The sequence below is a fragment of the Papio anubis genome, chromosome 6 (assembly GCF_008728515.1).
Source record: "Papio anubis isolate 15944 chromosome 6, Panubis1.0, whole genome shotgun sequence".
Classification (NCBI taxonomy): Eukaryota; Metazoa; Chordata; class Mammalia; order Primates; family Cercopithecidae; genus Papio; species Papio anubis.
The window spans coordinates 56429973-56442093 of NC_044981.1; the positions used below are offsets into that span (position 1 = coordinate 56429973).

A 12121-nucleotide genomic window follows, 5' to 3' on the forward strand; every position below is an offset into this window, starting at 1 on the left:
ACAGAATCGCTGCAACCCGGGAGGCGGAGGTTGCAGTGAGCGGATATTGCACCCCTGCACTCCAGCCAGAGCGAGACTCCATCTCAAAAAAAAAAAAAAAAAAAAAAATAGATGTCTTGGCGATCTATCAGTAAATGTATGTAAGAGGACACCCTTTCTCCAGGTTGTTCGATTTAGCCATCATTGCTGCAGACTTGAGAGGATAAAAGTACTTAGTTCTTCAGAAATTATTTTCAATTATCAAACCAGACAGCTAATGATTATGCAATTGCTATTTCAAATGAACAATTTAGAGATAAAAATAGAACATAATTGTTTTATGTGTCTAAACAACTATCTCTGCCTCATAAATACAAAGATATGGGGATGTACTCAATTATCAAAAACAAAAGAGAACAAAACAAAAACCAAAAAAGCATGTGGGAGCAAGTAATGTCAAGAAAGGTTTCCTACAATAATCAATGGAAAAATTGTTATTAGGGAGGCAAATGGATTCATATGAGTTTTGCCAAGCTTCGTCAAGTGTAGCATTATCAATTTGATACTTTCAGTCACACAGGCTACTAATTTAAATGAGTTGATTTAAACTGACCTGAGTGACTGAAATAACTGTGTTGATTGTTCAGCTATTTGGATCACACACACACTGTTTGAGACAAATTTCAAGCTGCATTAGTGCAGTGAGACAGTGTGATATAAACGTGCACATTTCTATCTTGCGCCCCACCCCTCCTCTCCCTTCTTGGCTTATACATCCAACTGGCCACTGGACAGTCCACATGAATAGCCACCTGATATGGTTTGACTATGTGTCCCCGTGTAAATCGCATCTTGAATTGTACTTTCATAATTCCCACGTGTTAAGGGAGAAACCCGGTGGGAGATAACTGAATCAAGGGAGCGGGTTCCCCTATACTGTTCTCGTGGTAGTAAATAAATCTCGCGAGAACTGATGGTTTTATCACGGGTTTTCGCTTTTTCCGTCTTCCTCATTCTTTCTTTGCTTGCTGCCATCCACGTAAGGTGGGATTTGCTCCTCCTTACCCTCGTCCATGATTGTGAGGCTTCCCCAGCCACGTAGAACTGTAAGTCCAAGTAAACGTTTTTCTTTTGTAAATTGCCCGATCTCAGGTATGTCTTTATCAGCACCGTGAAAATGGACTAATACACCACTTTAACACATTCAAAACAATTCTCAACTTCTTTCTGAAAAATCTGCTACTCTTCCTGTATTCTGTTGGACCAAATGATACCCATTGTCCAACCTTTTCTCAGGTCAAAATCCTAAATTATTCTTGGCTTCTTTCTTTTGCTCACATCCCATAGCTGCTTCATCAGCTGTACCTTCAAAGGATGCCCCATTTCTAGATGTCATATTTTAGCACCCATAGTGCCCCTACCTGGTCCAAGCCTCCCTCATTTCTCTCCTGGATCTGCAGTAGTCTCCTAACTGGTTCTCTCTGCCACTCAGGCTCTTCACCATTCTCCACAGAGCAGCCACCCGGGTGGTTTAAAAACATAAATCACCTCACATCTTTTGCATATTCAAAATGCTCAATAAGTATGCAATACACTCAAAATAACATCCAGGTGATTTGTGTTTTTCTTATATTTCCTATAATTACCATGTATAATTTTTATAACCTAAAAAACATTTTTTTTTACATTTTTACTTTTATAAAGGATGTAACATTTTAAATACAAATTAAAGAAAGTATTTCTTGGTACAGGCTTGCTTTCTTTAATAACTTTTTTTTTTTTGAAACAGTCTCACACTGATTCCCAGGCTAAAGTGCAGTGGTACAATCATAGCTCACTGCAGCCTTGACCTTCCAGGCTCAAGCTATCCGACCACTTCTGTCTTCAGAGTAGCCTAGGATCGCAGGTGTGCACCACCACACCCAGCTATTTTCTTCATTTATGTTTTGTAGAGACAGGGTCTCACTGTGTTGCCCAGGTTGATCTCAAACTCCTGGTCTCAAGCAATCCTCCCACCTTGGCTTCACAAAGTGCTGGAATTACAGATGTGAGCTGGTACACCGGGCTGAATCATTTGGTTTGATACGCTTACCCTGATGCTAACTTCAGAAGCTTCCTTTTGTTTTGACTATTTTTATTGCCAATTAGATAAAAGATAGTACTCAGTGACACTGGAAGACAGCATATTACAGTGGAAAAGTTACAGGTTTTAAGCCAAAAGACATAGAATTTAGTTTATTTGTCAATGGAATTGCCACATGGCTTTAGCCAGTTGACTTAAACTTTCTGTCCCTCATCTAAAAAAAGTGAGACTAATAATATCTGGCTTACCTGCCACATAGGATTTTTGTGAAGATCAAATCAATATTAGAAAGTGTTTGGTAAAGTATAAAACACTCAATGAATGCTAATGAAAAACAACAGAATTACTCAATAGTCAAATGATAGGTTGCAAAATCTGCACATGGAGTAATGAATTACCTTAAAACACTTATTAAAGTAAGCGTTCAAATGAGCATTGCATTTCTTAAATGTAATAATAACCCAATATCCATACGCATAGAGGATGATTAGATTAGTAGATGTCAGATGCTAACTGAATAAAAATTAGAATGACAGATGTAGAGTTGGAATATTTCTGCCCATTAGAGGAGACAACTGTTCATAACTCAGAGAAAACCTTTGCCTTGTTAAGTGAATAGGCTTTCTAATATACTATGAGGGAGGAGTTAAGAGCATAGACTGGACTGTGAGTGGAAATAGTGCTCTGTTCTGGATGGGGAGAGAGGTAACTGGTAGTTTTTTGGCGGAAGCCATAGGCTGACCTTGAGAGAAGTGGTCCTCTTGTCAGGTGGTTCTAGGAGAAACTTTGTTTTGCTAGTCTTGGAAGCACCGTAGATACTAGAAATGAGGCCTAAGGAAAAAAGCTCTTTGCCCACTGGGAAAATTTAGAGTTGGAGGCTTAGAAGGAACAAGAAAGGTTTTGAGATGCTTATTCAGTTTAAAGCAATCCAAGATTTACTGAATACTAGACATTGCTAGATCAATTTGTATATTATCATATTTGGTTGTTACCATGCATTTTTAGGTAGATGTAATTATCACTGTACGGATAGGAAAACTCTAGACTCACGAGGAGTTACAGAAGTTGTTCAAGATCACCCAACTAGTAAATGAGCAATTTGGGATTGAAATCCAGTTCTGTTGCCTCTTTACACTATATCCTCTTAAGTATCAATGAACTTCTGTGTAGTAGAAGCCTTGTATTTGTTCATATTAAAGATTTTCAGTGAGATCGACATGAGGATTTTTTAAGGGATATTAGCAGTCTTTGATACCAGGGTATGATGCTATTGGAAGAAACAAACCCCAGTAATGTGTGAAGCTGCTTTGCTCGGCCTCTGACAGATTATCATGATTTTTTTCCAGTCAGATATTTTCTTGGCAAAAAACTATTTTGCTGTTTTGAATATAGGCTTTACAACATCCAAAAGAATCTTACTGAATCAGTGTGTATTATGTAAGGAACCAAGGATTTTTCTGCACTAAAAGCTCTGGATGGTTTCATTCAGGTGTAGGCAAACGGCATAGCTGCCTATAATTCATGACCTGCTTCATGGAGTCAGGGACATTATTTGACAAGGACACTGTTTCATTAACATTTTTCTGCTCCACATAACAAAACAGAATACATGATTTCAAAGAGAGCTTTTCAGTCACGTGGGCCTCATTTCAAATACTTCAAGACAAGATTTTTGCGTTGGGGAAATCCAAGATTTAGTAAAATCCAGCCTTCTTTTAACAGAGATTCACATTTTCTAATATATTATGGACATACATTAGGTACTCCTTTGAATTTTGTTGGCCCCATATTTTTATTAGAAAACAAGTCTCTTAACACCAAAACAACTGAGACTTTTTTCAATTTATGTTGAACTATGTAAGTAAAATCTAAGAATATGGAGGTTTTATACATTTTTTTCTTGTCAATTTACAGCTAGCGTCTGTAACATAAATTTGTAAAAATCATCTGTCCATAAATATAATGATAGTTTAGGTTCTCTTTATTTATTTTTTTATTTATTATTATTTTTTGAAATGGTGTCTTGCTCTGTCGCCCAAGCTGGAGTGCAGTGGCGTGATCTTGGCTCACTGCAAGCTTCGCCTCCCGGGTTCACGCCATTCTTCTGCTTCAGCCTCCTGAGTAGCTGGGACTACAGGTGCCCGCCACCACGCCTGGCTAATTTTTTGTATTCTTTTAGTAGAGATGGGGGTTTCACCATGTTAGCCAGGATGGTCTCGATCTTCTGACCTTGTGATCTGCCCACCTGTGCCTTCCAAAGTGCTGGGATTAAAGGCGTGAGCCACCACGCCCGGCCCTCTTGAGTTATTTTAAAATAAAAATTAGTCTAGATATCTTAGCATGGAAACAATGATGAATTGTATATGAACTGACCATGTATAGTACAAATAGTGTACTGATATTCTAAGTTATCTAGAGTTAACAATACTTTAACTTAATGTCTTGTAAATTAAAAACTTATTACAAAGTTATGTTTTAAACTATTCAGAAAAAATTAAAGACAAAATAGTTAGGCATCTGTTTCATGTGGCCCCTGAAATCAATCAGTGGACCTCAAGCTATAGTTTAAGAAATGACGTTTTAGAGGAAGTCCAAACATTAGTTAGCCATGGTATAAGAATGATAATTTCCACAATCTGTAAAATGCAGTCTATTGCAAGAATCATTAATTGTATGATTCAATTAGATGTCAATGGCTTTATCTGATTGAAATCAAGGATACCAGATACCCTATTGTCTGACAGAATCAAAATGCCCTTTATTTTAGAAACACTTTACAGTTTTTCAAGTTTCCAGGTAAAGTATTTTGTATGTGATAGGGTTGCATTTCAGTTATTTATTTTGTGTCAAGCTACCTCCAAATTTGGGGTCTTCAAACAACGTTGATTCTTTCTTGTGGTTCTACAGTGATTCTTTTTATCACACATGGGGTTGACTAGGATCACTCATGCAGCCATATTCAGCTGAGAGCTTGGTTGGGACACCTTGGTTTGTCACATGGCCTCTTTCTTTAGCAGGATAGCTAGTACCTCTTTACAGATGGCAGTAAGACTCTTAAGAGGGAGTGAGCTGATGTATAAGCCTCTGCTTGTATCATGTTTGCAAAGATTCCATTGATCAAGGCAAATACATGGCCAAGCCCACATAGGAGGGAACTTTAATTGGGTGTGAATATTGGGAGGTGTGGTTAATTGGGGGCTATCAGTGTATCTCCCAAAGGCTGCTACTTCTCTTTTAATATCTCTTGTCCTCTACCCCTTTTCCTTGGTAGTAAAAGTCCTTATTTTTAACATCATGCATGGCCATCTAGAATAAAGACTACTTTCCCATTCTATTAATAACATTTATCAAATTGTGGCTGGGAAGCTATATCTTTGACCAGTAGGATTCAAGCAGAAGTGTCATATGGGACTTCTGAATAGTGTCTTTATTATGCATGTATTGCTGTCAAACTTTCACCAAATCTGGCAGCTTAAAAGAAAAAAATCTTTATTTTCTCACACAGTTTTCAAGAGTCAGGTTTTGGGAGTATCTAAGCTGGGTAACTTTGGTTTAGCGTCTTGTGTGATTGCGGGCAAGATATCCAGAAGTGCCGTAGTTATTGAGATGTTGACTGGGTCTACAGGATCAATTGCATAGTGGCTCACTTGCATGACTGTTGGCTGGAAGTCTCAGTGCCTCACTGGCAATTGGGAGGAAGCCTCAGTCCCTTACCATGTTGATCTCTCTGTAGGGTTGCTTGAGAGGCAGCTAGCCTCATGTCATGGAAGCTAGCTTCTCCCAGAGTGAGTGAGTTAAGAGAAAGAAAAAGAGAAAGGAACCAAAATGTGTTTTATGACCTAGACTTTGAAGTTGCATATTATAACTTCTGTATTCCTTTGGTCACACAGATCAACCCTGAGGATTGGGAAGGAACTATACATACCAGGAGGCAAGGAGCACTGGGGGCCATCCTGGGACTGCCTATCACAGCGTCTTAAAGGTAAGGTGTAGATGTTTCTTCTTAGTTTGAGTTTTGAATATTTTTCAATATTCTAAGCAGTTATGTGAGACAAAGCTGAGCAGACCAAATTCTATATAAAAGGTTCTCCACAGTGTAGCTAAGCTCCAATTTTTTGTATGCTTCCTTCTTATGATAGGGAAACAGAAAAAAATCGTTTCTTAAAAGTGAAAAACTGTTATGACAATATTAACTGACAATTCTGTTCTCTAACCTAGTAGAAATGTTTTTGGATTGTTTGAAAACATTTAAGAAAACATGGCCCAAAACAGAAACATTGCTGTCGTATTCATATTCACTGCAGAAATATTACAGATTATTGTTGGCAAACTCATCTTTAAAAAAAAAAAAAACTATAAATGGGGCAGTATAAACTGTGTGTTGTATGAAAATGAATTTTCATATTGACCACTTTGGCTGTTGCTTCCTGCTGTTTTCATAGCAGAGCTCTTGGTCAAATCCTATCTGTAACACATCCAAGAAAATACTGAAACTGTTTACATAATTATTAAAGAGAAAGTCACATCTTATCTGTTTGGCACAATGGAAATTTTGGTAATTTAATTCTATCAGTGGATCAAAGCATTGACTTTGTGTCAGGGATTCATGGTTTTAGATTCCAGTTTGTCCTTTCCTTAGCTGTGTGTCCTTCATATGCTCTAAGAGGCAGTTCCCTCATCTGTAAAATGGGAGTAGTATCAAATTCACAGGGTGCTGTTATGTATAAGATAAGATACATAAGGCTCATTGTAAGCACTTGATAAATGGAATTGTTGTTAGCTAAATATTCTTTACTTTCTTTTTTTATTTTATTTTATTTTATTTTATTTATTTTATTTTATTTTATTATTATTATACTTTAAGTTGTAGGGTACATGTGCATAACGTGCAGGTTTGTTACATATGTATACTTGTGCCATGTTGGTGTGCTGCACCCATCAACTCGTCATTTACATCAGGTATAACTCCCAATGCAATCCCTCCCCCCTCCCCCCTCCCCCCTCCCCATGATAGGCCCCGGTGTGTGATGTTCCCCTTCCTGAGTCCAAGTGATCTCATTGTTCAGTTCCCACCTATGAGTGAGAACATGCGGTGTTTGGTTTTCTGTTCTTGTGATAGTTTGCTAAGAATGATGGTTTCCAGCTGCATCCATGTCCCTACAAAGGACACAAACTCATCCTTTTTTATGGCTGCATAGTATTCCATGGTGTATATGTGCCACATTTTCTTAATCCAATCTGTCACTGATGGACATTTGGATTGATTCCAAGTCTTTGCTATTGTGAATAGCGCTGCAATAAACATACGTGTGCATGTGTCTTTATAGCAGCATAATTTATAATCCTTTGGGTATATACCCAGTAATGGGATGGCTGGGTCATATGGTACATCTAGCTAAATATTCTTTAAATCTTTATTAGGATTAGTGTCTTTGGTGAGTGCTAAGCATATTGTCTAACAAGACTTTCCCTGTAAGACAGCTTACTCTGTGTGTGTGTGTGTGTGTGTGTGTGTGTGTGTGTGTGTGTTTAAAAAGAAGAGATTAAGCCACTGAGGCACTAGAACTAAGAAAGTATATTTCCATTTTGAAAGCCTCTTCTATTGTAAAATTTCTTTTAGCAACTTGAGTTGTGTTAATATAGACAAATAACTAGAAACCATCCATCCATATATCTAGCCAATTATTTATCCAACATTTATAAAGTCTTCATTATGTGGTGAGCAATAAAAATGCAAAGAATAAGATCTTACCCTACCTTTAAGGGTTTCACAATCTAATAAAGATTTACATCAAAGAGACATATAAATATAATTAAAGCAGTGTTTCAGTTGCTATATTTGTAATGTATCAGTTATTAGCTGCTTATGACACTAGATGCTTGCATAGGAAGAAGCACTTAATTGATCAGGAGAGGATTCCTAAAGGGTTGATGCTTCATCTAGGCCTTGAAAAGTGAATAGTTTCTTAGATGGCCACGGAAAGAACTGGGGGTGTCATAAGGAAAGAGGACATTCTTGGCAGACGCTGTGCTTGTGAGAAAATAAAAAGATCAGAAGAACATGGTGTATTCTGAGGAACCTCCATAGTTTCAAATGTCATGACTGTGGAGTGCTTAAGGGTGGCAGTCAGGGCAAGGCTAAAAAGGTAGGAAGGGCCAGATTATGAATGAGCTTGTATGGCATGATAAAGAATATAGACTTTACCTTGTGGATGTTGGTGAACCATTACAGGATTTTTAAGAGAGAAACAAACAAATTAGCACTTCCACTCTGGTGGCAGTGTGGAATATAGACTAGAGGGCTTGGGAAGGGAGGCTAAGAGACCTGCGGGGAGGCTACTACTAGCATCCAGGGAGCAATGGTGAGAGACTGAGCTAAGGCAGTGGTGGTGGATATGGAGGAGAGAAAATGTGTGTGACTGACCTGTGTGTGGGGTGAGGGGTGGGGAGGGGAGAAGTGGTAAGAAGAACTCTTCCACTAATAGGAAGAACTAGTAGTGGAGTTCTAGGAAGAACCCTAGAAAGACCCTTTTGGGTTTTGATTTGAGTGACGGAGGAGGTAATGTATATCATTTTGGACATGACAAGTCTGTTGTGCCAGGGGTAATCCTAGTGGAGGCATCCTGTACCTGTTGGATGAATGTAGTTCAGGGATGGAGGGTGTTGGAAAGGCTCTATGTCCAATCCCTTTTCATCAAGCAGCTGCATGTACACAGCAATGAATTTGGCTCTTAGAGTGGAACCTGCTGTAGGCAGAACTCTGAGGTAGATGCCTTCTACCACCTCCTCACCTTTTAGAATACATTATTGGCTGCTACTTTTATCTGACCCATATCTACCCTTTTAGCCCTTTCTACTGTTTTTTTTTTTTTGGTATTTCTCTTTTATCCTGGTTACTCCAGACAATATGTAGTTTTATGGATAGTTTTATACTATTTTATGAATCCATCATGCTATTCCAAGTTCAGTGTGTTCACAACTGTCTTCTGCTTTAAATTCTCTTCCCACTTTTTATATCTCATTGAAATTCCACTTAATAACTACTTTCTCTAGGAAGCCTGCCTGGATTCCCTGTCTTTTTAAGATAACTTTTTGTGCACAGTTCTTAAGTGCACAGCATGTTGGACTTTATATCATTCCAGGACAGTATTTATAAATATTACATATTGTAAGTTTAATATTTTATATAAATGAAATTATCTGTTGATTATTTGCAATATCCCATGTCAACGATTTGTCCCATTTACCGGTACAGATGAATGGGAGTATACTATACTTACTTTTTAGACCACTTTCTACAACAAACAATGTATCATAAACAATTTTCATGTTAGTAAATATATGGCTTCACTGTCTTTTATAGTTATATGGTATTTTACAATTGTATGCATTTATTATATTAGTGATTTTTAAAACAGCACTATTTCCCCATCTCTCAGTTTTAAAATTTACTTATCTAGCTTTTCCTGCAGATTGTAAGGTCCTTGCTAGTAGGAGCTGAGTTTTGTTGGAAAGTAATTCTCTGGATTGATTGTTTCCTGCACATGTTGAGAACAGAGACTGATAGTCTTTGTTCTGGACTATTTTTTTAAGGATGTTTGCGTAGTAAATAGCCCTAGAAGTTATAGTATCTTCCTCTGAATCAGAGAGCATGCATGCTTACTAACTAGTATAATAAGGATAATGTTTACCTTCAGTACAAACGTTGGGCAAGTTTGCTTGCAGCCCATTATATAAGACTTGAGTGTCCTGGGCTCAGAGTGCCTTAACTCTGATCCAACCCTTGTGGGACTTTGGGGGATGAATGGAACTGTGCTCATGCTACTGGCTCTCTAACAAAGCCCATTGTCTGACTTAATAGTCTAGTGTCTTTTCCCAGCATCCATGAAACTGTGGCAGGCTCCCTTGTCAGCTTGCAAGTAGGGTTGAATCTCACACTTTTCAGTGTATATCTCAGTACATATTGTTACTATCATTATTATTATTGTTTTAAAAAGCTAGCATTTACTAAGTGCTTACTATGGGCTAATTTTACATGTATTTTTTTTTCTTTTAGTTGTCACATAACTATGAGTAGAATGTTATTTCCTCATTTTATAGATAAGCAAATTTTATGGAGATGTTAATAACTTGTCAAGATCATGTCATTAGGAAGTGATGGAGTTGAGAATCAAATCCAGGCCTTGAAGTCCCAAACTATTATTTTGCATATCACTACAGAGTAGCTAAGTGGAGGAAACATCCCAGGGATTGTTAGTACTATAACTGGGCTAATTTCTTAATCTAAATGAGTGAATTCTTTGGTTTAAAGAAAATGAACACAGGGTAGAGGGACCTTTGTGCACCAGGAGGCCTTTCCCACCCTCCTCAGATAAGATGACAAGAGATAAATTCTCTCTCTCTCTCTCTCTCTCTGTGTGTGTGTGTGTATGTATATATATATATATATATACACACTCAGCCTAGCTGAGGGGAACAGGATATACATGTTGGACATAATCCTTGCTCTCAAGGATCTTGTAGTCTTTTTTGGGAGGTTAAATTTACACATAGTAAGCAATTAGAAGAAAGTAAGTAGTATTCAATTAAGTTCCACATTCAATGGTTCAAGCAATAAGTAAGTTACCAGTAGAGAGAGAGCCATGAACAATTATGGCTGTATCCATTGGGAGAGATTTGTGGGGGAGGCAGGGCTTGAGCAGAACCTGGAGGAAGGGAAAGTCAGTTCCACGTGGAGTCAAAAAGCCTAAAAATTCTGGGAGAAAATACCACACTTGTTTTCTGTTCCAGGAAAAAATACTTCTCATGCCTGATTTACTCCTTATATGGAAAGAACAGTTTTGTAGTTTTGTGTCCTTTAAAAAATCACAACATACAGCCACACACACGTGAACGGACACACACACAGACACACATAACATATGTAAAGAAACAAAACCCACCATGCTATTTTCTCATTTGCACTTAACTCAGAGGTTACGAGTCTTTTTTCCTGGTGTGGATGTTGCCACAGGCTCCTGACATTCTTAACTTGATTGGATCCCTGCAGTGCAGTCTACTTTAGACTACCTTTTTTAGACCACTTGAAAGTTTTTCGATTTATTCAGCAGAATATATCAGCCTGTCAGCTTTGGAGAGCTAGTGCCTGCAGAAGATATATCTTTCCTCTGCAGGTGGCACTGGCTGCCAATTTTTCTTTGGGGTGAGCTCTTGTTCGGAAGCAGCCCTCTGTGGTTTGAGTACCAGTCACATTGCAGTTGATCTCCTTTTCTGTCTGCTGCTCTATCTGGATAATGGCTATACCTGCTGTGTGTGAGTGGAGAGAGGAGCCTATTGTATTATTTCTTGGCTTTGTGATTAGCAAATTACTTTTTGCTTAAACTGGGTCATCCCATCTCTTTTTTCTTGCCTGAGCAATTTATCTGCCTCTATCATTTCCTAGGTGTTGATATCAGTGTCACTTTGCCTTAGATGGTGTCCCCTGCGTCCTTAGAGTTCCTGCTATATCTGTCTTCTCTTTGATTATTTGCCATCAACTCTGCAGAACGGCTTCACGCTCCTCCTGCTGTCCATCCTCATCACATAAGCAATATGGTGCGGCTGAACTGCCTGAGCCTTTCCCACTGGGCTTCAGAGAGGAAGCAGAAAAATTTCCTCTGGGATTGTCAGAGACCTTTAGAAGGTACCTCCATTTACTCCTGATAGCACAAGACAGAGCCTCAAGGCAAAACATACTCTTTGCTGTCAGTTTTACTCAGTGGACTTTATGAGATGACATTGACTTCAAAAGTAATCATGAAGAAGGGAAAAGACTTCCTTTTTTCTGGAGTTTTCTTCTTCCACTTTCTCTGTTCTTTGTGAATGTGAATTTCCTCCTTCTGCACAGCACATTACCAGGGGATTAATTTCAAAAATTTAACCAAATTAATTATAATTCCAGGCTGTGTCTTAAGGCATACTAAACTCTAGTAATGGAAAAGTCCAGAAGAGGCCCTTGAACTCCTTTTTCTTCCTTGAGCATCCCAGACAGATGGGTTTCAAGGGTATTTATGGGTATCT

At 38.3% G+C, this 12121-nt stretch overlaps 1 long non-coding RNA gene across 3 annotated transcripts in view; it reads left to right on the forward strand.

Moving 5' to 3' along the window:
* Positions 1-890: 890 nt before the first annotated feature.
* Positions 891-12121, forward strand: part of LOC103883745 — a 332145-nt gene continuing 320914 nt past the window's right edge. For all 3 annotated transcript variants that reach the window (XR_004184309.1, XR_002521594.2, XR_001901858.3), the window contains exons 1-2: positions 891-1085; positions 5953-6044. This is a non-coding gene — a long non-coding RNA (uncharacterized LOC103883745). The remainder of the gene's footprint in view (positions 1086-5952; positions 6045-12121) is intronic.